This window comes from Centruroides vittatus, unplaced genomic scaffold (genome assembly GCF_030686945.1).
Source record: "Centruroides vittatus isolate TY-2023 unplaced genomic scaffold, ASM3068694v2 contig_1159, whole genome shotgun sequence".
Classification (NCBI taxonomy): Eukaryota; Metazoa; Arthropoda; class Arachnida; order Scorpiones; family Buthidae; genus Centruroides; species Centruroides vittatus.
Window position 1 is genome coordinate 1,919,042 of NW_027120745.1, and position 26,239 is coordinate 1,945,280.

Here is a 26,239-nt window from a genome sequence, read left to right on the forward strand (position 1 = left end):
ATTTTATTCGGGAATTAAAAGTGATCCCTCGATGAATAATTTCAGAATTATACTGGATTATTGTGTGGAGAAATTTTAAATATTCAATACTCGCGTAGTTTTGTAATAATAATAACAGTAGTTTGTTCTTTTATACGATGAACAAAGAGTCGATGTGGTAGGGATATTAGATATTATTTCGATATAATGCAACATGTTATCTGAAAAACGTATGTAAATAGGTTTATATTGTTTGCAACGAATGCTAGGATAATTTTTGAACATCTGTCAGTCATAAACCTGTACAGTATATAAATAAACATTTCTGATCTGGAGTAAACTAGTGTATAAATTATTTAAACCAGGTGAAATTCTTCTCGAAAAATAGCATATTTCATAGGCGAGACTGAAGAATTGCCAAGTTTTAAAGTAAGGCAATAATAATGATGAGTTATTGGCGCTGGACGATTAATGATTAACGTATTTAACTTTGTATCGGGATTAATTTAACCGGAGTCAATTTTCGTAACGGGGCCGAAAGAAGAGTTAATCCTAATGAAATCAATAGAGTTAATTGCGAGGCCGCGAAATCTACGTCTTCTTTGAAGAAGTGGCAATGTGTGACGTAGATGGAGAACCCTTGCCGTGTGTTGTTTTAATGGAGATTCTCTTTCTTATTATGATTTTAAAAGAGTTTTTAACATTTCAATTATGTGAAAAATATTATAAGTGATTGGAAGACAATCTAGATCAAGAATGAGAGTAATGTGTATGTAAATTGTTAGAAACCTAAAGAAATGGAGGTTCCAATTTATATAGGTTTTAATCTCTTTAAATTGAAGAATTTTTTATACAGTCAAACTTAATATTCTGCTTTAATGTGCGATTATTTTTTGAATCTGCTTATCTGCCCTAATAGAATTAGGCTTCATTAACTTTTCCACTTAGTTTAAATTATTCTCTTTTAAAAATATCGCTTAAAGAAAAAGTGACTGATTAAAATTTAAAACTCTCTCTCCCAGCGGCCGATGATGAAATTGCAGTGTTGCTCCTTGTTTTTAACACATTCTCTTTCAAAAAGAAGATATTACCTGGAGAATCGAAAATCCTTACAAACACGGTAAGCCATCTTGCACATTCGAAGGTGTAGGTGCAGAATATACACACCGGTAAGCAATTCCCCTGTTTCTCGTAGCATGCCAGACAATCGAACGTGCGAAACGAACAAAAAAAAAAAAAAAAAAGCCCAGAGATGATATCGGTCCCGAAACCACAAAGACAAGGAAAAAAAATTCTTCATTACGTGACTCTAGTTTACACCAGAGCTCACACGACAATAGCAAAGTGATGGCAGAATGACTGATAATCACACTCGTGCCACCGAGTAGCACTGATTTTACCATCATTAACATGATAATAGCGGCATTAAAGATGAACACAGTCCGAGACAAACCCCCTAACTTGATCAACTTGTCCATCTCTTCTGTCGCTGACTGCTCACTTAAATGACGCCATTATGTTAAAATTACGTTAAGAAGAAAAAAGTTTAGCACAAAACCAAGCGGAAAAAATTCATTCCTCTTTCTCTCCCAACATGAAATATTTAAAACGTTCTTAATATTCTTAGTGTGATATTTAAAGTAATTATTGCAGTTTTTGTATCATAGGTGGTGTCCGAACGATCCCGTCGCCGATTGGTCGATTTAAATTTCAAATCTTTTTTCGGCTTTGTCCGTAATGAGATTTATGACACCGCCGTATCGATGCGATTAATTATTGTTTTAATTAAAATTATTCTTAAAATAATAGAAGCAAATGTCTTTAAATAGACATTTATAAATAATGCAATTGTTATTTATTGCAATTTAATTTTTCAAAGAAGAATTTATCGAGTTGAATTAAAGTATGACGTCATTTAATTTTGATTTACCAGTGATTGCTGAACCGTCAACAATAATAAGTTGTTTATTGTCTGAAAGAAACAACCAAACCATGAAGAAGACAATTGTTATTAAAACTAGAAATCGAAGGACATTTGAAATTTCGTTACCAGATACATTTCTCGTATTGTCCGACCTTCTAAAGTCTCGCTGTTTGTTTGTTTGTTCGCTCGCTTGTTTGGATGCTCGTACGTTATTTAGCAACTGGTCCGTACACATCGCTTGTTCGATAATGGCGACGAGCGGTGACATTCAAAGACGGGGTCTAAGTCCTCCGAGATGAGATCTGAAAATGTGGGCCCCCTTGTTTTGGTCGACCCGATGTCCGCGAGGTATTTTCTAACTCAAGTTTCCTGGACCGCCGCTGATCCTTGTTTTATGGGGTTTGATCAATGAATTTCGAATAGATTTACAGTAGACAGAAATAAAGAAACAAGACGGAAAAATGCCCGTATTTATGACAAATTTGACTTTTTCTAATAGATTATAGGATTATTTCACTTCTTGTAAAAATGCAAGGTTGCGTGGCAACGATTCGCTGTTGTTATAAAGAAAAATAAAATATCAAAACCGTTGGTAAAAACTTGTTTTGTAGGAATGGACCGAGCTTTGAATAACATATATATATATATATATGTGTGTGTGTGTGTATATATTTGACGGACAGTTTACGTAACACATGGAGATTCATTCACTCTAAATATAAGCTCTCGGAGAAACCTATGCAAATACTAACGGGGAATTTTAATTTTTATGAGAGAAAATATAAAATGTCGGTCTTTTGAAAATTTTATGGAAAATACGTAGAGGAAGTGGGTGCTTTTGAGGATGTTTCGATACGACATTGGAAGTAGGAAATCGAGAAATATCGAAAGTAGCCGGGACTGTCAATCAGTTGTCGGCGAGGATAAGCTTGTTGGCTCACTCATTTGCAGCCTTAATAGACTCCTTGGAGTATTTGACACTAGAAGTGACGTCGTCATTGTCAAACTTTTAGGTTTTATATTCAGAAGAGAAATGAAGTCATTCAGTTGTGCTCCGGGTTAATCGCACATTTCCGCACAGTGCGTCGTCACATCAGCATGTAATTAGCGAAGTCACTAATTGCTGCCAGGCGGTGACGTCACGCTTGGGCTAGTGACGTCTCGGCCACGTGATCAATGCGGTCGTGAACCCGATGATTTAAGACCCGTTGACACCTTAAGGATGCAATTACGGCCTAATTAGTTGGTTTATGGTTCACCAGATGGCGTTACTTCAGTCATGCCCCATCACTGTTGCCAATTTATGTTCCTCTCTAAGATACTCATTAATTTTATATTATGTTTTATATAATTGCTAATGCAGGTTATTGGATGGTTGACAGTCACGTATCGGTTTGGTAGAGAAGCGAGTGGAATGCCGCAGTGTTATCTATCAAATCACTCTTTAAAATATTCAAACCGTACAGGAATATATATTATGCATTTCTAATATTAGCTTAATTATTTATTTTCGTGTTTCGTCTTTAGTCTCTTACTCCGTTCGCATTATTAACTAAATTAGTTACGAAATTAAGCCAAAAAATACATAAAAGATGCGCAATATCTTTCTACGTTACACGTTAGAATGTAAAACGAATACAGCCGGGAAGCTCCAAGCCTAAGAACATCGGCGAGACGAGAAGATCCAAGTAAGGAGTAAGGACAGAAGTGCGTATAATTATTCCAAAGAATGCGCTTACTATATATTTAATAGCCTCCTAATATTGTACGGGACAACAAAATTAATAGACTTTTATGCATCTGTGGTCTTTTACGTTCCTACTAAATTGGCCTAGAATATAGATTTACTACAGTGCAATCGTCTACCGCATTCTTCCGATTGGTGTATCAATTCGCCAGGTAATCTTTAAGTTAGGAACGAGTTACAAATGGATGCCTGCATTGTGTTACTTTCGATCACTCGCGTGTCGTCTAAACACCGAATATCTGTGATTTTGACAGTTTTTTGTTTGCGATGCTTGTTTACAGTTGCGAGTAGAGTCTGGATGATGATGATATCACGCACAGCTAATTACCAACGGATATACGCATATTTATACGTTATTTTGTTTTCAGAATTACTTGCGTAACGTTTCAAAGTCGAATAGAACTTTGTAATACTGTCGAAAGCTATTTTTAAGGCTCGAAAAAGATATCTTTAAAGCTTTTATTCGCTCGATTTTTCAGTTATAAAGTCTTTTGGATTACAAAACAAATTATGTAAAATAATTATCCGAAACGAAAGTAGTAATAATAATAATAATAATAGCAATAATAGAAAGTTCATTCCATAAAATCAAAATCATGGAATGTATATTTGTTTGTGTATTATGCATCGTCATTGTTTATGCCATTACACGAGGAAAATTTTGAAATTCTAAATAGCAGGCTATATAATCTTTAATTATCTTATATACATATATGTATGTAGTATTTTATGTACCGTACATCTAAACAATTGCATTACGATTTAAAAATATTTTCGCTTTGTAAATCAAAGGAAATTTTATATTTTGAGTTCTAAGTTCGTCCGATATAGAATTTTTGTCTATGTTGATTTAAATAAAAGTGCAGAATTTCTAAGTATTCATTTTAGTATCGTATATAGAACCTTTGCTTATTAAATTCGGTTTTAAGATTCGGAATTTTTAAATAGGCCTATAGGATTTTAGTCTTTGTTAAGTAGTGTCCAGAAACTGCTTCTTAATCTATAGATTTGGGCCGGTATAAACGTATATTTTTCGATTTAGTATGGCTTCTATATTAAAAAAAAAAAAAAAATCGGAAATAATTACGTTTTAAATTTTCCACAAATTCGGATCATAAATTCGTTGTGTTTCACTCAATTAATCCTTTAGAATTTCACCTTTCTGCAGTTAAATTTGGAGTGATGGAAACGAAATTTGTTAGTGGTTTCTCTTTATATGTTTTGCTGCAATAAATATTTTTATGTGCGGCACCCAACATGTTATTATTACATTTATCGCTTAAATACCAGAAGAAAATGGCTACGTCAGTGACGATAATAATAAAAAAAAATGATGGATACTAAGAATAATTTCTATCACGAAACTGTTCTGCTAGGAAACTAGGCTATATCACTTAATTTTCTATTGCCAGGAGTGATTTTTACCCTCTTCGGCGTAGGGTTTTTCTTCTGTATTAGAAATTAGGACGACATTGTTAAAGCTTGAATTTGTTCTTGCAGTGATTATTTAGTATTCGAGATTTTCAAGGTTTGTTAATTTCGATAGGATATATATATACATATATATATATATATATATACTATCGTTTTAATAGCCTCAGCGGGGTTGAATTATGGTTGCGATCTTCTTTCCCGAAGATAAATCCATCAATTCCCTTCACGTCAGGGTTCAAGCATTTGTTTCTGCTAGTGGCCTCGACTTTTCTTTCAATAAAATTTTGCTCACAGACGTTTTAAAATATGTCGAGAATTACTAATATACTCGGAAAATTATACTTTTAATGCCGTTTTATACAATATTTTTCTCTAAAAATCTAAAATCCTGGCTCCGAAATTATATTATAATTGGATTATAACGGGTTAGTTTATATATTTTTCTTTTATTTTACAAAATAAAATAAAAATTTCCTTCTGTAAACATTCGAATATATGTACATATATCTATATTTTACCGAATTTACTAGGAAAAATATTTGATCAAAGCAGAAATCTAAAAATATCCGAGTTGGTGCATTGTTTATAGTAGAGATAAACACAACTCGAACTTTGCCAGACTCGTTAAACGCTTTAAAATTAATTTTGTAGATCAAAATGTGTCAAAAGGTACTTTACCAATTCGATTTAGTACGAAATTCAATTACAGATCAGCTACGTTTCAGTTGTCGAATGTCTTGTTAGATGACTCCGATAACTGACTGAACTTCAATATTCATCATTTCTGGTAATAAAATATTGACAAGACGGTCTATTATTTATTTAAAACAATCCGTAAAGTTTTAGAAAATAAATTTATAACTTTGATTTGTAGTCACTCGAATTCCAAATTATTTAAAAAAAAAACAAACAAAAGAAAAAAAGAACTACTAGAATATATTATAAGAAGAAGAAGGGGAAAAAAAAGAAAATAACTTTCTATAAAATTGTTATTTTGTTAAAAATATGGATTTGTTTTATTTTTTTACTGTTAAAAATCCTAACGGTTACGGCGCTGGCAGGAAGTGTTAGACCACTTTTGACTCCACTTAAGCGATAATAAAGCTTTAAAACTGATTCATATTGCATTTTTTATAAACAAACAGTAAACAAAAAAGAGTAAAAAAAGAAGAAAAAAAAGCGGGTTTGTATGCGAGTTGGGCATTGCTTGGTTTCCGTTGGAAGCGTGCGTCAGCATGAGAAGCGCTCGTCCGTTTCCAGTGCAATATTAATGAGCCATCTATTCGCAGAGCGTATGAATACTTCATGTTAATGAAATATCCTTTGTAATATTTAGGAAAATCGAGCTAAAGGCATTTTGGAACCAATATCTTGAATAAAATCGATTTCAATTTTTAAATTCAGAAAATATCCTAGCTCCTTTTAACGTTGACTTATATGCCCGACTTCACTCTAGTTTATTAATAATAAAACTACGCTACCTAATTATTTAAGGAGACGATAACGAACGATAGATACTCACTAGCTAAGTCTAAAAGCCGAAACCCAGTCGAAAAACATTCCCAATATAGTTTTTATGCGGTACTTGTTACGGCCCAGTGTCCGCATAACGGATAAAACCGATGAAATTTTTAAACGCCGTTCTTGTTAAGTATCTTTTAAATTGGGCCCGCACACCATTGTTATACGTTTAAACGTCGGACGATAGGCGTGACTCATATTGTTAGCAGAAAATCCTATCGATCTAGGTCGCAACCCGACAAGATTCGAATGTAAGTCTCTCCGTTTTTACACCGTTATTTACCTCGAAATCTATAAAATACGATAAAAAAAAAAAAAAAAATTCTTCGGTAGTAGGAAATGATAAACATTACGCTATGGTAAAATTTGATATGGAGATAACTATTATTCGGTATCAATCTTAATAAAAGTACGGAGTCAAGTTAAGTAAAATTCCGTATCAAACTAAGAAAAAGCTAAGAAGATATAAAATTCGATACGCGGCCGAGAAAAATTTTATACAAAGCTAGGGAAATATTATATATCAAGCTAAGAAAATTTTCAATATGAAAATATAAAGAAAATTTCTGTATTAAGTCTAAGTAAAATTTCGAAAAATTCGATTTCAATTTGCATTATTTTCCCCTGTTTTCTTGGCAAAATTTCTAATTTATATCTAGAAGGGAATTCAATTTTTTTTTTTTCTCTTCTACGTATTAAAAAATATATATTTTGCTCGTATTACTAACACGTATTTAAAATATTTTCTATTATTTTCTCCAGATGAGAGATTAATTTCGTGTTGTGTCGTTTTCTCCTTATTTTTAACTTGGTTTTTCCACGAAAAAATACGAATTACATTTTTCAGATTTGACAAAACGATAGCCTAACTAATTCTATGAATTATATATATTTATATGTATGTATATTTATTTATTTACCGTATTTTTCGAAATTCGTGCGTGTCTTTTGTACTACTCTTAAGAATAATTAATATAATCAAAATTGACCGGCGTAACTTTATTTTTAATGTTTTTAAATTATTATATAAATATTTTAAAAACGGGGTGTGTGTTTTTTTTTTTCCTTTATAGTGTTATAATTTCGGAAATTATAAAGTTTTTATCGTTATTAAATTTTAGACAATAAGAAGACATTTGTATGCTTTATTCTTGTATAGTTGTTTTTTTATTGCACTCTGTTTATACGTAATAAAATTTATGTATGAAATAATAAAAACTTATTGTCGTTTCTCGCTTGTAAGTCGGTATAACACTTAAATTTTCGTTCATCGCGCGAGCAAAACTTTTATTAGTTGATAACAAATGTATATTCTGCAGATATTCTTAGTTAAACTTTCTTGTTTTTATTTTAAATATTTCAATTCTTTTTCGAGGGGGATACAAATTTAGTATATATTTTTTAAATAGGAATATAGTTCTCCCCCTCTCCGACTAGGAAAAGTGTAGGAATTACCTTCTTGGGAGAGCTGGAGCATCATTATAATCATCTAATGATCCTAGGCTTTGTTTTATAAGTTGATCTTTTATACACCATTTTTTTAATGAAATGATAGCGTTAAGCATAAAATGATGGGCCTAAGAAACGTTTTTCTGTAGGCCTAGTACTTTTAGGTCTCTGGCGAAGTTTTTAAAGCTTAAAACTTACTAGATTTGGCAAGTCGGATGGTTAAAACATTCTATTTATTACTATTGGATTATAAGAATTATTCACTATTTTATTATTATTATTTTTTATTTCCTTTTATGCTAGAGTAATTTTTAGTTCTAGTATTTCATTTCTTTTTTTTTCCTTCTTTATAAGTTATATATAACTAGTGGAACAACTAGCGAGTCGAAAGTAGCCGTATCCTGACAGAGGGAAGGCAGACAAATTGTCGTTTTTAGCTAAGCTACTCGCTTAACGATAAAATAAAAAAATCGTGTTTGTTTTTTTTCAAAAAACTACTCGCCAACCTTTCGGCACCATTTACAAATTCACCCAGAGGACAAGATTACAAATAAGAAGAAATGAGGACTGATTGCCTAGCCATCGAAAGAAGCGAAGAAGGGGAGAAACAAAAAAGTGAAGAGAAGGATCGGCCATACATTCTTAAGGTAGACTTAGTGACAAATGGAGTGCATTGGTGTGCCAACTCTCCACAATAATAACGGCTATAACTAGCAGCGGGGAAGGTAACTCCGTACTGATAGCAATTAGAAACAATTGATCATATTTTCATGTTCCGTCCCCTGTAACTCCGCCGTTTTTTTTTTCCTTTTTTTCGTTTTTTTTCGAAGCAGTCGAAGGCGGAGCACGGGTCGGGAGACTATTCTTGGAGAAATCAATATTTATGAGTGCAAGCCGCAGTCACACTGCTGATAAAACATACCTATAAACATGCTACTTCAGTGCCGTTGCTTCGAGCATTAAATTTTCATCAGCGTTTAATGCTGATTTATTCAATAGTCCGCGATGCTGAGTGCAACCAAATATAGCCGAAATGTGCTTAGCTTGTCGGTAGCCGAATGATCGGAAATTTATGTTTTCAGTCGCCGTGTATAAAGTTAGATGGTTTTTCACTGACTCAGCAGACTGGCCATCGATTCTTCACTGACCCCTTGCGATCGGCTTACGTACGGAACATCTGTAGTCGATCCACCAATTCACGCTTCTCTATCGAATGTAATTGTTTGATGCTGTGTTTTTTTTTATTATTATTTTTTGATGATTCGCAATTCTGATTTATTGTTATGGTTCCTCGAGTTAAAAATCCGACTGGCGAGTCTCGCTTTTCCGTTCGCTGCCGTGTCTTACAGTTGGCGACGCCTTTACAGGGGTGAAACTGGATCACCGTATACGCTCTCGACTCTATCCAGGATTGCCTGAACTTTTATACAGACTCGACACCTTCGTTAAACAGGGCCTGATGTATTATACAAGCTCGACACTATCGCTAAAGAGAACTTGATCTTTTATACATCCTTTCCACTATCTCTAAATAGCGGTCGAGAGTTATCCAGGCTCATATTTGTGGCTAAAGTGCCTGATTTTTTTAAGTGAATCGAGAGTATTGATTTTGTACCCATTATGGGCTATTATTGCCGTAAACAGGCTTAACACTAAGAGTTTTAAATCTTAATACTTTTCTATAAGATATAAATACTTCTAGATTTTATTTATATACAGTATATAACAGCTTTCTTTTGCTGGAATAAGTTCATTTAAAACACTTAAAGCGTTAAATACAATGCTGTTAGCTTTCTCGATTCTTCTTATTATGTAATATTAGTTAAATACGTTGATTTCTAGCACTATAAATGTGAAAACAGCGTAGAAAGAAGGGTGGAAAGCTTAAATGCACTGTTTATTTCAAAAGGTTTGAGTCTTAATAAGCTCAAACAGTTTAGATCAGTCCGATTTTGCAAGGTTTGATCTTTACAAACTATTTGCTTTTTGCTTTAAGTATAGAAAATCAGAAAACATTTCATTAATTTTAAGCTTTTACGGCTCTAACACCTCGACGGTTTTTCTATTTGACTCCAAATTTACTAAAGAGAATCTGATTGCGGCTCGACTCTATTAAGGAGGGTCCGATTATTACCTAGCACGACTCGATCGAGGAATGTCATAGCTCTTATACGGTTCCTGCGCTATTGTTAAGGCGGTCTACGCCCGTAATACAGGTATCAGTGACCGAGTCCGAGCATTCTGGCCCTCCGGTTGCTGGCTGGAAGACAAATGACCCGACAATACACATGATGGGAAGCGGTTAACCTTACTGTTTGGTTATCCGCAGGGAGTTTGGTCGGCGGTTGAAAATGGCTGGTCTAATTGCTCTCTGGGGCTCGGACGGTAACGAAGATCTAAAAAGAGAAAAAAGATATAAAAAATAATAATAATAACGGCGCGGAACATCTCTTCGGAAGACGAGATAATTAAAAAAAGAGAGTGACTGAAAGAATGAGGGAAGATCAAAAAACAAAAATTGGGATTTAATTATTAGTTCTCTAAACTCTTAATTACTAAAAGGATATAAATATATTTCTCAAGTGGAGAAGTTAAATTGTTGCATTTTGCAATCATCAGTATTCATTCTTTGTTCGTTCAGAAAAAACTTGATAAAAAACAATAGAACACACGTTTTATCTAGTAGTATTTAATATAATTTAAAAGATCGAAAAATTATCCTTTAAATTTTTTTTAGCTAATTTAATCATCCGGTAAACGTACGTAAAAGTTCAGCTTCCTATTAAGTTATATAACAGGTCATTCAGCTTGTTTATAGTTATATAATAAATAGAAAATGATTATAGAAAATTGTATACCTGTATAGGAAACTGATTTGCATTAGATCTTAAGTAGACCATATAATAACAACATCGAATTGAAAGTGACCCGAGGGAGATTTTCATCTCCGATGAAATCAAATTTCGTTCCGGAAAATTGCATTGTTTATAGCGAATTAAAATATCCCCGAAGTTTTCGTTTTCCTTTGGATTCGACAATAGATTTTGGTCATTTTTTTAATACTAATATTGTTTTATAAAATATTAACATTTAATTGTAACACGACACGAATTTGTTTTTGTGCCGTACCTTAAAATCGTAAGCTCTGCTAAGAGTAGACTAAACATAGTTTAATTATTTAGGCTATACGAATGTGCAATAAGGAATTAACTGCAGAATAAATTGATATTTGTAATAATGGATTTAAATTTTTATATGAAATAATAGTGGAAACAGTGAAATGAAATTCTTACACAAGCTGTAAGAACGTTTAGTTGAGGTAATTCCTTTAAGTAAAGATGCACAAGGATTAATTACTCGTGTTAGCGTTACTCAATTGTAAAGTTTTATCGAAAAACTCCGTGATTTATGTGTATGTATAGCATATATATCCTTCGGTAGTAACAACTATTTTCCGCAATATTACCGACTCGTATAGATTTGGGACTCGATATTACCGTCTCATTTAATTTTATCGTCAATCGTTTCTTTTCGCTGGGGAAAAGAAAGAAAAAAGTTCCTGGAAGAAATCGGAAACCGCATCTAACCGATCAGTATCTTCTACGATATATAATTAACCTTCTACCATCTTCCATTACATAGAGCGAACGACAAATGGAAGATGCGGCCGTCCGGACTAAGATATACTCTCTTATCCATTAGCAAAACCTAAGCCCGGGGCCAAACATTCTTTTCCGTTATTTACCGAATCGAAAGCAAGAATATCTTATGAATTCTAAATTTCGTATGCAAAACAAGAGACTTCTTACCCTCCCTTTGCCTCGCTCGGTTTTACTGGCAAACCACTCGCAAGGAGTTTGACAGCAATAAAACAGTTTCTGTCATAGGTCGCTGTTAGTACGCGATCACAGAAAAGTTTGTACCGTCGTTTTTCTATCCTCTAATACAAGACTTTTATTGCCCTATTATCGGCCCTAGTCTCAACCACGTCTTCCTGGTGACATCTGGCTCTAAGTACTTACCAAGCTAGACACGCTAAAGGCTAACTAAATGACCGACGCTTGTAACCGGCCCCGTCACCTGCTCTGGTAATACGTTACAGGATCGTAACAACAAAAATATAGTTAATACTCACCACTATTTTTACGTTAATTGGCTTTAATCTGTTACCGAAAGTGGAATTGATCAGATCCTCTTCAGCACTTTTGCTTTGTTTTTGGTCTTCGGACTGCTTTGTTCCCCTTCTGTTGCCTCGGATCGACAGCGGGGGGAGGGGAGGACGTCCATTTTTTTCCTTTATTGTGTTTATTATAATTAGTACATTCATTAAAAGGTAATAATTTTAATGTTGTTAAGATTTCGTTAAATACGATTATTATCGCGGCATTTACTTCTTTTCTAGAAACAGCCTCCTTATACATTCGAAGACATTCTTTGTTATTAACCTAAAATTACAGGAATAGCTATCGATTTGGAATAATGGGAAGACCGAGAGGAAAAGGAACTATTTAATTAGGTTCCCCGAAGCATTTTATTCCTCTAAAAAAGTATAGAAAAATAGCCGATAGAGCCTTTAACGGAATGATTCACGGCAATGACACGAATTCGGTTTGACACGTTGTCTACTCAACCTAAAATTGAAGACGATAGCTCGATCGGAAGAATTGAAAGCCCAAGAGTAAGAGCCGGAGTGACTGATTTATCGAGTTCGTGGAGCTATACAGACTGATTAATAGAGTCCCAGCCTCCGTTACACCCCTAAAACTATAGAAAATTACGATCCATATAACCAATATAATAATTCTCGACCCGATTCGTATTTTTTGCCCCTCACAAATTCGGTGGCTTTCTTCTCCCAATGCCAATTTCTACGGATATTTTTCGGTTAGTAAATTAATTTATCACGTTAAAATAAATAAACGGGAACGTTTAAAACGGATAGAAGTTATAATTTTATACGAATAAATCTCCGCCCAAATCCCTCCTTTTGACAAATTACAATTTTACTATCTCCGTATCCGTCCTTGTTTTGTAATTTGCTTTGAAGTGTAATTAAAATTGATTAAACATTCTGTTTATTTTCGATAATTACAAGAATGCGTGAAAAATATTACCATAAAAAATTATTATTATTATTATTTTTTTTAAAAATATATATATATAACTAAATTTACTTCTTTAATAATGTGGAATAAAAAATTTTTCCGAAATTGTTATTTTTATTTTTTATTTTTTTTTAGTTTGTCCTGTAAGCGAAATTATAATCAAACAAGATTGATCGCGATCTCGAAAATGTTTTTAATAAATTAATGGAAACGAATGATGAAGAAATCATTGCGGTTGTTGTTAATAAAATAACATTCTCTCTTTTTTTTTCCTTTTACTTTTCAAAATTAGATTAAAAAAAAAAAAAGACCTGATAGATTATTAAAAATGGCCGCTACAGATAATAGGTTTGGATTAAATAGATTCTAGGATTCTTTGTATTCGTGAGCATTAAGGCGTTAATGGATAAGTTGAAAAATCGATACTAAATGTATAATTATTTACAAAAATTATTCACGAAAAATATATATAAATTCATTGTAAAGTAATAAAGATTAGTTTACGAACTATTAATTTTTCCTACGTAGATAAGCCCGGCTAGTTTTCTAGATAACACTTCGTTCCTTATTATGTTAACGTAGCCTATATTTGTATTGTTTTTTTTTTATTTTTATACACCGAAATCGATTTTATTTATCCTAATTTTTTAGGAATAGCTTTTCTAAAAAGAAAGAAAGAGAAGGGAAAAAAATATTTAAATTGAAAATTCTGTATTTTAATTGATTTAGAGTAAACAGTTAATTATAAAATTTCGAATTAAATTGTTTTACGGGCATTTTTTTTTTTATTGCTATTCGAAAACACAAATTTCAATTAGAATGATTCCGTGTGTTTATTTCTCGTGTTTTTAAACCATAAAAATTATTATTATAGCCACAAATTTAGGGATTGAAATTTGTTTTTTTTTTTGTTTTTTTAATTATTACTTAAATTTATACACCCGGAGAATTAATTAAACAATTAATGTTAAACATATTCGATGGAATCTTGAATTTCGTTAAAGAAATTTCAAATTTTTAGCTTTTTGATCGTTAAAAATCTATGACGAATTAGACTTATCGCACGCTGATTAATTAAGTTCGCCATTTTAGAAGACTTATTTATTAATATTAGATTTGAAATTTTGTAAATTATCAAAGATTTCCGATTAATTAAACGCCTTCTGCTAAAACAAACGGAAATCTGCTCGTTTTCCACCGTTTAGGCTGTATATAAAAGGTATATTTGATACACATCCCATTCTGTTCTTCTTAAGTTCGTAATTGTATAATTGTTAGCAGAAATACCTCTTTATTAGTCCGGGAGAAGTATAGAAATATGTAAATTTGCTGCGGTTTATACAACGAAATCTATAAGTTCAATTAAATTGACTCATTTGTTTTTAGATAAAACAAGGCAAGTATGTGTTACCCGATTCGAGAAAACGTTTGTTTACTGTAAATTTTTTTAAAAGGTCTTACTTAATTGCGTTATAAAATAAATTTTTAAATGTTTATTTTCGGCAATAAAATATCACAGTGAAGGTTTTCGAAGAGTTTTTCCCCCCTCCTCCGTGTTTATTTTTAAAAATAAAATATTACGTATGCAAAGACGGATAATTGGACCGTGTAGGCTAATGTATTTACTATTGTTTTATATCAGAGTTTTTATTCTGTTGATTATTTATTTATTTTTTAATAAATATCTTTGATTTGGTTCGTTCGAATTTGTTTCAAATAGTATATTTATTTATATGACAAATTTGCGCTTTTATATTAAACCTTGCTTAATTTATTCTCTATTTTGAAACTGTATAGCCCTTTAGATGTGTTTAATTGGAGCCTATTGATTAAAAAATAGTACGAGAATTTATTATTTAGTTTAATATGTCAAAAGTATGAAATAAACGAAGAGAAATGTATTCAAAAGTAAGAAACTATACTATAGTAATAGGGATATTCTTTCGAAAAGTCAACATAGATACGAAATTTATCTGTGTCTAAGACTTGTGTAGGCATTTAAATATATTTATATGCTAATTTTCGATTTGATTGTTCGTAAAAAGTCGTGTTTTGTAGCCTTTAACGTTATCTTAATTAAGAATGAATTTTTATTCTCATTGGATAGAGGTAAAGAAAGTTACGCGCCAAGTCGAAATGCATTAGTTATAAATTATTATGTTTTTTTTTTATTAAATTTGTAATAAGTCTCTTTTAAAATCATTTTATTTATTTATTTTTTTCAGTGATGTTGTGGTCATAAATTTTCAAGCCAATGATGCGCAGGTTTTTTAATTATCTGTCTCGATACGGTTGTTTTCATATTTCGTACAATAATTCAAGGTAGGTGAGCCAATTTTCTTATTCTTTTCGTATTTGTAGTAAATTTATATCACAATTATAAAACTAAAATATAAAGAAGATTAATTTTGAGAGATATCAAGAGTTTATTGGAAAGTATTAGTCTTCCGAAATGCCAATTCTCCTAGTTAGATCGACAGATATTCCGGCAGTTTCGGTTAGGCATTCCGATTTTCTGCACCCTTCGATGGGAGGTAATGTCTTTCGTATCGGAGGATTGTCGACACTCCGCATCATTCCACTTTTAAACTGATGAGGAGTCTCGACCGTCCCGGGAAGGTCCTGGCGATAGCTACGATGCGAGATATCGTAAGGAGTACACACGCAACTGTAACTTTCTCCTGTCTTGGACGTAAAATTGAAAAGATCTCCTGGACGACCGTACGGCTTTCGCATTCCTCTACATTGCTCTCTAGCTCGAATCGCCTGAGTGCTAAGTTCTAATAAATTCGATTTATTTATTTATTTAATTGTATATAAATATATATAAGATAATGACGAGTGACACCCACCACCGTAGAGTTTAAGAGGATCTCGATTTTGATGCAAGAAACGATAATAACACGTGTAAGTAGCTCCGTCGTATACCCAGGTGCAGATTTCTGTGATAAAATAAACAAATTTGTACTTAGTCACGGTCTCTAAAGTACATTTTAATATATATATATATATCAAAATTAATATTTATATGCGGCAAGGGCATCTAAATCTGTCCGAAGAGATTGTAAATGCAGTTAAATGCTCCGTAGTAATCGATTTTTTTTTAGAATATTTAAATTGATGTTTTCTGATGCAACGGACATAATTCATAAATATAAAATTATATATATAGCCTAGGTAGAGTTCGTACGAGATATATATCCCCACGAAGATTGAGTTGTATAGGAATGATGGTATAGGTAGATGAGTATTGACAAGCGGACGTCACCGTCCTTATTAGCATCTTACGGAGGAAGCGATACGTCAATAAATTTAATGCAGTTAATAACGCAACAAAAGCGGGATGAACAATCGAGAAAATCGAAATTCCTCTCGAATTTTTCTTTTCTTTTTTTCCCTGGTTTTATAATTAATCAAGAACGATCACACAACCCTAACAAAGCTATTAAAGCAAAAAGCATTTTAGCTTATCCTAATCCTAATAAAGATACTAAAAACGTTCTAGTTTAACCTTGAGACAGTTTTATTACATGCACATATAGAAGTTGAAAAGTACCTCTACCTTTCTCATTAATTTCCATTTTTTTTCTTGTTTTTTTTTGGTTGTCTTTCCCCTATTCAGAAAATATATTCCTGTACAAATCGGTTACACTATTTCTAAAAAGATCGAGAAGTAGGTAATTTTTTCTAGGCTGAAGAAAAATAATAAATATAATGATTTAAGAATTGTAATAATGCTATTATTATGTATTGTTTAGATAACAATACCAATAATAATTTTTTAACTTTAAAAAAAATTTTTTTTAATTGTAATTTAATTAAATTTTTTTTTTAAAAAGCTATTTACCAAATCGACCCATGACAAAAAAATTTTTTTCCCTATCCACCTCTTAGATAATGAGTTTGTTGCTATTTCTGTTGAACCACACCCAAGTTTCAGTCATGTTCATTAATGTTCAAGTCAGAAATTGTAATGGAGATCGTTCGTTCTTCAGTCACCTTCGTGCAACCTCTACGTCAAACGGGAACCGAAGCTTATTTTTTATCGTTTTTGAACTGTTCTAATTGTTGGAAATGTTTTCTTTCCATTTTCTTTTGATTCTTGTTTCTTGATTAAGTTTCTTCGCAGCGTGAATGAGACATATAAAGGCGACAAAACACCGAAGTCCGAAATGATATATTTTTTTCCATCTCCTCCTCTTCTTCATCTCTTTCCCCCCCCCTCCCGATAGCGTTGGTCCGGGAAATTAGTTGGGGAATTTACCGTTAGGGGGAATCGAGTCGCTCTTTACTTAACCCGAAAGGGGAAAAAAAGTAACAAGAGAAAGGAGACAGTTTTTCATTTGTAGCTTTCTCCTACAAAGACTATCAAATTGAAAATCCCACCCGCTATTTTCCACCCACCCCCGGTCCTGGCAAGAATAAATTACGTGATTGAGGAGCCATCGTTCATAGAGGTAGTAAACAAACCGTCGACTAAAGTATATTTAAAACCGTATCGCGTCAGAGACCCGCAGTAATTTCTGCTATGCCGGGAGGAATTCGCTTTTTTTACCGTAAGGGTACAAAAACCGAAAAAAATGGCGTCTCCCCCCTCGCCATCCCTATCTTGTAATGACAAATGACAAGTGTTATCTTTCTGTGCTCGCTCCTGTCTCGGTTAGATTTTTTTTTTTTTTTTTTTGCTTCTTCCTCTTTTTGCCTCCTCTCCGAGCTATCTGTCTGAATGCAACTTTGATTAATCTCCGAGTAGTTTCGGACAGTATTCGACTCCGATTAAATGTGTATAAAAAAAAATAATATATAAGGAAAAAGAAGAAGCAACCACCAACTTATATGTACTGACCGTCCAGATGGTTTTATTGACAGTTTAATGAGGTTTCGCTATCCTGTAACCAAACTTTTCACCGGTGCACTTTTTAATGGGAACGTATTGCGCTACTAAAAGCCAAAAGTAGGAAGTAATTTGCCAAGACAGAGTTATTGTCGGGCTTACGCGGTTAAGAAGAAACTCGTCTTTTGATTAGTTATGGAATAACTTAGAGTTGATAAAGGTTTCGGTTTTTGATCAGAAATATTCCAAGCTGCTGTACATCATTTCCAATTTATGTTGTCACTCTTTTTTTGTTGTTGTTGTCAGCAGGGCAACTATCTACTGCCCGACCCTTGTATGTGATCGATCACAATTTCTTCTAGTAGACCCGCCCCGCATCACATGATTACACGTGGGATTTGTCGTGACAAGCGTGGGATCTCTTTTCATCCCCCACATTGCTATAGACGGCAATCAATACTGTTAGGTTGAGTCATTTCTTGATACCTATACGCTTACCTGTCCACCCGCATCATTTCTCCAGAATTACTTAATTTGTTAATTATTATTAATTATATTAATTATATATTATTCTTATACGAAAATTTAAGGCAGGTTCCTATTTATAAATTAGTCGGCTTTCTAATCTATTAACAGCTCATCGACTTAGTATCGTTTCTCCTCCGCAGCAGACATTTTTTTTTTATTAATTCACCGAGTAAAAATATCGAGGACCGTACGGAAAATGTTTTTAAAAAGGTCAATTTTGTTGGTGTTTCCCCCCTTTTTACCGATGTGATTTAATTCCGTACAAACGTTGCTCGGAAGAGTCGAGGTTTCGTGCCTCTAAATTATGTTTTGGGTTGCGTTCATTTTGACAAGTCATTTTTAAGTTACTCAATTAAAGGGGAATTTATCTGTAATATTTATAAGCGACCGTACCTCACGCTAATAGCCAAAATGAATAAAATATAAATTCGAAGAAAATACAGGTTTACCTCATAATTAATAAATTCGAAAACCTTTGCTAGTAAAATTGATAACGAGGTCTACGTGCTTACCGAGTTAAATAAGTACAAAAGATGGGAAACGTGTGTTAGAAAATGAAAGTTTTTTCTTTCTTTTTATGGATGGAAATACATCTTTCGACAATAGGCGCACTAACAAAAATGGCGGGGAAAAACAGCGGAAGAAAAAGTTACAATTTTTATTATCCAACTCTCACTTGTCCGGTGTGTAAACATTTAGATAGAAGTTATTTCATTTTGAGGCAGACGAGAGAGAGAAAAAAAAGGACCAAAAAATTGCGACGTTACACAAAAGCACTTATTCTGGAATGTAGACAGGTGTATCGGATTGTCGCGTGCATCGCGCCGAAGTACAACGCGACGGATTGAACGGCCGCTCGTATGACGTCACCGAGCCAAGTGTATTGTATTGTACTGTGGTGTAGTACGTGCGAATGCGAAAACGGCGGGAAAAAACGGTCGAAAGAACCGCGTGTGATCGACGGTTTGTAGATCCCTGGATGTCAATAAATCATAGTTTCCACTCCTCGTCGACAGCCATGCGATTGAACGACTACAGATCCACCTATAAGTGACTTATCGTATTGATACCGACTTTAGGTGCGTGGATGTCGCATGTCGGTTGACAATTTGAGGTGAATTGCGTGTGGCAGAGCCACTAATCGACTCTGCTTACTGCCGATGGGGCAGGTGAGACTCGCACCAACCACACCCTTCCCTTCCATAAACGCACGCGATCGACAATCTGAGAAAAGGCGGGGGAAAAAAAAGATACGGATTAATCCGGCGGTCTCCTTAGCCAGGTGACATCGTCATCCATCTCTCCGATGGTGAGTTTACAGTCCGTTGCTATGGAGACAATCAGCTTCGTGTGTCCCCCCTCTCTGTGTTTACACTAGATCCCGGCTTATGAACGTCTTCATCCGTCGCTCCAAGCCTGTTTGATCTGGACAGGACTAAGAAAACAACCTTCGCACAGATAGATGCTGTTGACATAGCTCCCCATCCCTCGGCCGTATAAACATCGTTACTATGACTACCAGACCCCTCGTTTTAATTAATTTCCCCCGGTGTTTAATAAAAGTATATTGTTACCGCTTTCTCAGTTGGGGAAATAGACTGACAAAAGAATGGTTTTGAACACCGGCGCATGCGCCCCTCCTCCTCCCTCTTTTTTTTATGATCCATTTAGCCGTTGTAATAAATAGAGCGTATCAATTACATTGTCTATATCTTGTTTGATTTTTTTTAATATAAACGCTTTTATACGGAATTTCGTTTGTATAATTTATGTACAGTTTACGATTGTACATAAAATGCCCCGCTCGACTTTATTTTAAAGCGTTTTCGGGATGATTAAACGACATCGCTCCGTATTCCGGTACTTGTTTTTGTTTTTTTTTTTTTTAAACCTCGCATCCGATTGGTTTATAATGAGATGACGTCGATAGGTGAACGGACACGATTGGTTTAAACGGCATATTTGAATTTTTAAATTCGTTAATGAGATTAGGTGCGCGTTTTAAATGCTTCGCGAAATTTCAACGCCCGAAAAAAATAAATAAAGCGAAATAAACAAGAATATTTATAAATATAATTAATAAAATCGCGTGAATATACATTAATAATAATGCGAAATTGTTCCCGGTGTTGACTAAGTAGGGAAACGATGTAACGGTGCTTACGAGGTTACGATATTCTGTAATGTTAGAACTGTTTAAACTGAACATTTTCTACCGTCGATTACTGTTAAACAGACATCTGTAAATGAATTGTAAATGTAAATGTGGCGAGATTTGTTTATATAAATTTCTCCACCGAAAATATAAAAAAATTAATTGTTGTTAATTTTGTAAAAACAATTAACTTGGATATTACAGCATTAAAAAAAAAAAAAACAATTTTACTCGGAATTGCATCCGCTGTCTTTATTATACAGGTAAGTTTTTTTTTTTGCAAGTTATAAACGCCACAGATAATAAATTTCGGTTCAAAAATAGATTCGAAATGTAATTTTTGTGCGGCTTAAAGAAAAATTTTTCAAAATTGTCTTTTTGTGATTTGTTCTTTTTATTTGCCTTGTTTATTTAAGACCCTTATTGTGTAGGTCTTTGGGATGCGGGGACATTTATCCCGTTTTCTTCGTCGATCCAAATTCTCTTCTTCGCATTAATCGAAAATATTTGGGGAAGGAAAGAATCTTATACGTCGTCATCACCCTCCGCCACTTTCAAAAATGCTCAAAGTTGAATTCTCAATTTAGCGTTTTTTGTTTTGAGAATTGGAGAGTCATTTCGAATCAGCAGAAATCGATCAACGTTCAATTTAATCCCGAATAGCCTCGGAATCAAATTTTGTGCAAGGTGCCGATCTGGCCCTCCTGCAATAAATTTGGCTTAAAAGTAAGTTGGGTCTGTCAAATCTGCACAAGCCGATATGGTCTAATGTTTTCTTAATCCGCGGGATTAATTCAATTTAATACTCGGAGATAATTTAGTTAACTTTCTGGCTATAAATAAAGTTTATTGTTAAAATATTCTTCGAGTTAATTAATTAAAATGTGTCTCCTTTTCTGCGAAAAGAATATCGAAACAAAATGTTTTTGGGGGGCTTCCCCCCCCCACCGCGAGGCGTTTTTAGTTTTATAAAAGGGACTTAGACAAAATTAAGTGTTAAAATATTTATCAAAACATTCACGCGATTCGAAAATGACTCCTAATTTTTATCCCCTTTTGATTAGTTGAGCGAGAGCACCTGAGGTGTCACGTGACATCGGCGCTTCGGGTTGACGCCATTTGTCAAGGTGTCGTCCTCCATAATTTGTTTGCACGTCCAGTCGATATGATCTGATACATTTTTATGGCGGGAAAGAGAAAAAGTTCTCTCGACCAGTCTAGCACTTAGATGGTCCCGGTACTGATAGACAGTGCTGGAAGGGGGGTAGTAGCTCGCTGACGATAAATTTGCCCAGCTTAGCGTTCCCCATTTTTGTCCCACCCCATCTCGATTGCCTCCAACATTCATTTTTGTCAGGGCATCATGAATTTCATAACAAGATTTTTTTTTCCCTCCTCACACACACACACATACACCACGCACCACACACACACACACACACACACACCACACCACACCACACACACACACACACACACTCCCCTCAGCCACGTAATCTGCCAGGCTGAGATAGCAGGGACGGACGAATGCGGCAAATGACGGGTTTTTGTGGGCGGCATTTTAACCAGGACCATTTGTCTGGCTCAGCTTGCTTGCTAGATAGCTGGCTGTGCGTTCGTTGACGTGATTCCCTCAGATAACTGGCACCTCCAGTGACTGGCACGGAGTGATTCTTTTATGACTGCTATTGGTTTCTTGATAGTTTGCCGGAGTTCAGACCACATCTGATGGGGTACTATCGCTTGTCGTGAATCCACCACGGGTTAAATTGTTGTCCTAGATACTTTTTTTTTTTTTTTTTTGTCCCCGGTCTTTTTGCTCATTCGATTGTATGACTGATTCCATCATCAATTTTTCCCAATTCGTCTAAACTATCTATTAAATCGCAATTTGAAACCGCAAAAACGGTACCATTTTTTGAAAGCGATTTTTTCCGAGATTACGTTTCACTCTCGATTTAACGCATAAACTTGTATATTTTTCTGCGGTTATTAATTCGTTTTCCCTCTTTCTGATTCCAGAAGGAACGTACTTGTATTTTAAAATTATCTCGGTGTAATAAAAAAAATAATAATTTCCTAAATTATATGATTTTTAAACTTATCTAATCGCCAAAGTTACCTGTCGTATTTGGCATGTTTATCAGCACTCTATAAACAGGAAACTCAATTGACTAAATACGTTTTAGGCCTAATGGAGTGTTTATAAATATATATATAAATAATAACTCCGAACCTGTCCGTAATATATTTTTAAATAGTCACATACATCGTTAGAAGTAATTGCGCTTCCACAGTATCCTCTAAGTTATAGGTCACTCCTTAAAGAATAAGGAAGTCAATTGTGTAACTATTGAGGAACAATGTTAATGTTTTCCGTTTGTGTAATGTTTCGTTTATATTAATTACAACCAGTTTTGAAATTACCAAACCCTAACTTTTGACAAATAAATTATTATCCACGTTCGCGATTTCCGGCAGCCGGTACGTTATGAATACATCCCTCTAACTTGGTGTCTATAAGTTATCGAATATATAAAGGCCGCCACGCGAATTCTCTCTCCTATACCCGCTATAACTCAGCTCTCAAAAGATTCTCTTTCAATTATATTACCGAGATGATCGCGTGTCCTAGGCCTTCTCCGTATCGGAACACGTCTCGAGTCGCTATGGACGCTAAATCGTGACTCATCTGTAAAGAGTACTTGTATCTACTGATCCTACGTGCATGCAACCGATTCTCTTCTCCTTGGACGCTCTATTGGACTCGGTTCTGATAGGTTATAGATTAAGCATTATCCAAATTTTTACATTTCTGGCGTCGAAACACATTCACGAAGTTTCCGGCGTATGGTAATGAATGATAAGTTCCTTCCTGCAACGGCAATGAGGTGATGGTGTGACAAATCTCCGACCTAGAATTTATCCAAGGTGACCCTACCTCGTCCCGAATTTTGCCCGTGTTGATTATATCTAACACAATACGAATGTGTGTGTGTGTGTGTGTGTGTATACATATATATAATCTGTTCTAGTTTAGAGGTTCTTGATAATTCTCCTGGTTTAAACGAGTGCAGCTGCTCTTGAATTCTGAGTTATACTTATTATGGATAACACAAGATTTCGATAGGCCTTTTTTCTTTTTTTAATGTTCAGTTCATTAGATGTAACGGAAAGTTTCGTGTGAAACGTTACATAGTTAACAACGCGTAGTAAAATTATGCAATTTCTCATACAGATAAGATAAATTTCCCGAAAATTCTCTCGTTTATCGTCTTTAAGATAGCATTTTTATCTTACGCTAATTTTAAAAAGAATGCCGGGTTTTGTTTTAATGGAAAAATCCTCAGAAATTTCAAATGTCGCTTAAAAAAAAAGAAAGAAAGAAAAAAACGCGTATTTTTTCTCTCTCTCCGTCGTCATTATTTTTCGTTAAACTTTGTACAAAACTTTTAATTTATGATTATTAATTAAAACGTTTTTTATTTTTATTGTTAACTTAATAGAGAAACGAAAAATTTAAAAATTTCCCCAATTTTTAAAAGCCATAAATTAGTAAGTTAGCCTCATTACGGCCATTTCATCAATAATGTAAAATATACGAAAGACAGTAATTGGTAGTTTTAAAAAATATTTTTTAAATTGGTTTTGTGATTTTTGTAATTATTAATTTTGAAAACATTAAGAATTGTAGTAAAATATTAATTCTCCGCCAGAATAGGGCGTTGATTGCCAAAAATCACTACCAGATGGCACTGTGTGTGCCATAATGACGTCAAAATTAAGCAGACTAAGAGAGAGTTAGACACGTTTTTTTCCCCGCACTTTTTTTTATTCTTTCTCCCGATTTTTCCGCCTATTTTGAACCATCTCTTTTAATATACAATTTTCCTTTTTAATATAAACGAATCTTTCCAACAGAAAAAAGTCTAATCAAACTAATTTTTTTTTCATCCGTCTTTCCAAATCTAAAATTTTCTTAATAAAAATCTGTCAGAAATGGCAAATGCAACCAAATCGCGTACTTTGAGTTAATTATATTTGTGGGCTAGTAATAATTTCTTAATTGAATTACACCACAAATTCAATTAGTCTGTTTTTATTAGTCCTCAGGGATAAAGATATAGAAAAAATCTAGCTTGGACGAATTAATTAAAACTTTTCATTGCTTTACCCAAAGTAAAAATAATTACGAAAATTAGTATGACGAAGGGAGGGGACGAACGGGGGTCTGTAGTTTATGCGTGTTTGAAGAAGGAATAAGTCCAGTTCATTCTTTGCAATCTATTTTTTAAATTACACATTTTTTCTTTTTTTTTTTTATAGAAAGCCGATTCGGACCGTTACACGGCATGTTTTAGATGATTTATTCACTTGTTTTTATTCGTTTTTACCCTGCTTTTTGTATACGCATTTATTACGGAGAGACGTGTGGAGATACTTCACGCCGATAAGTAGGCCTACCGGCCCTACTTAGCGGCAACACCGGTACAATACTCGAATCGTCTTTCGAGTTTTTAGAATGATGATTTCGAACGATTAAGAAAGAAATAAATAAATATAAACTGGTGATGTTACGTTTTTATAGCGATTCTCGTAGAGTATAAAACTACCGGTTAACAAACGTGAAAAAGTAGTAGGCCCATTTACTTCTTAGTCTACAATTTAACGAAGCTTATATATTTTTATTCGATTAAAAACGACGATTAATAAAGTAGAAATACGGGCTTAGAAATTCTTTAAACTAGTTAATATTATGCTAGATTAAACGTTTCGACAGATCTATAGTCCACTACCGTAAGCGAGTCTATTGATAATCTATAAGCGTGCTGGTGATCTATGATATGGCCTTTGACAATTTAAAGCCTGGGTCACTCGTAAGTTTGAAACTCAATGCCGAATCAGATAAGTTTATACCGAATTTATATATTTAATTGGATTTAATATACGATTATATATATATTTTTACGATTAACACGCATCTGCTTTAATCTAGTTAAATTAATTTCCGTGCCGTTTTTTTGTACATTTAGCTAAAGAAAATGAATAAGAGTATTATTATTTTTTGTGTGTTTTACGCCTCTCTGTATAATCGTGTCCAGCAACTAAGAATAATCTTGAAGTTAAAGTACTCCGAAACCGTAAAATAAATTCGAACGTAAATTTTTTTTAGTTAAAACCTAAAGATTAAGGTAAAGTACTGTTTAGATTGGAAGAAGTTTATATTTACAAAATAAGCTGGTTAATAGGCCAGCCTTGAAAAATTGCATTTGCCAAGATAGTTTAGATTATTCCGGGATAAGCACTTTAAGAATTTAAAACTTTTTTTTCTTCTTCTTCTTCTTCTTCTTCTTTTTTTGAAGTTTTTAACACCGGCACGGGTATTCTTTCATGCATTTTAAGGCGGGAGAGAAGTAAACAAACAGAAAAATAATTAAATTTCCTGTTTTTATTTTCTGTTTGCTGTTTTACGATGTTGTTGTTGTATTGTAACAAATTTGACTCGGATTACGTTTACACAAGCGAAATTCGTCAAACAACCACTCTAATAGTTCACCATCTG

General features: G+C 33.8%; 2 protein-coding genes and 1 long non-coding RNA gene across 5 annotated transcripts in view; 1 reads left to right on the forward strand and 2 right to left on the reverse strand.

Moving 5' to 3' along the window:
* LOC136980625 (3-hydroxyacyl-CoA dehydrogenase type-2-like) overlaps positions 1-26,239 on the reverse strand; it is a 268,457-nt gene that overhangs the window by 235,314 nt on the left and 6,904 nt on the right. The gene's annotated exons all lie outside the window — the stretch shown is intronic.
* The window catches only part of LOC136980551 (forkhead box protein P1-like), a 69,085-nt gene that overhangs the window by 4,266 nt on the left and 38,580 nt on the right, over positions 1-26,239 (forward strand). For 2 of the 3 annotated variants that reach the window (XM_067276695.1, XM_067276708.1), the window contains exon 3: positions 15,385-15,481. The gene's annotated coding sequence lies outside the window, so the exon portion shown is untranslated. Of the gene's footprint in view, positions 1-15,384; positions 15,486-26,239 lie in introns of all 3 variants that reach the window. The other variant, XM_067276702.1, reaches the window with a different exon arrangement.
* Positions 10,161-13,768, reverse strand: LOC136979969 (uncharacterized). Its single transcript, XR_010881470.1, has 3 exons — positions 13,668-13,768; positions 13,471-13,584; positions 10,161-10,450 (listed from the first exon to the last, which is right to left on the reverse strand). It is a non-coding gene; the product is annotated as an uncharacterized lncRNA (long non-coding RNA).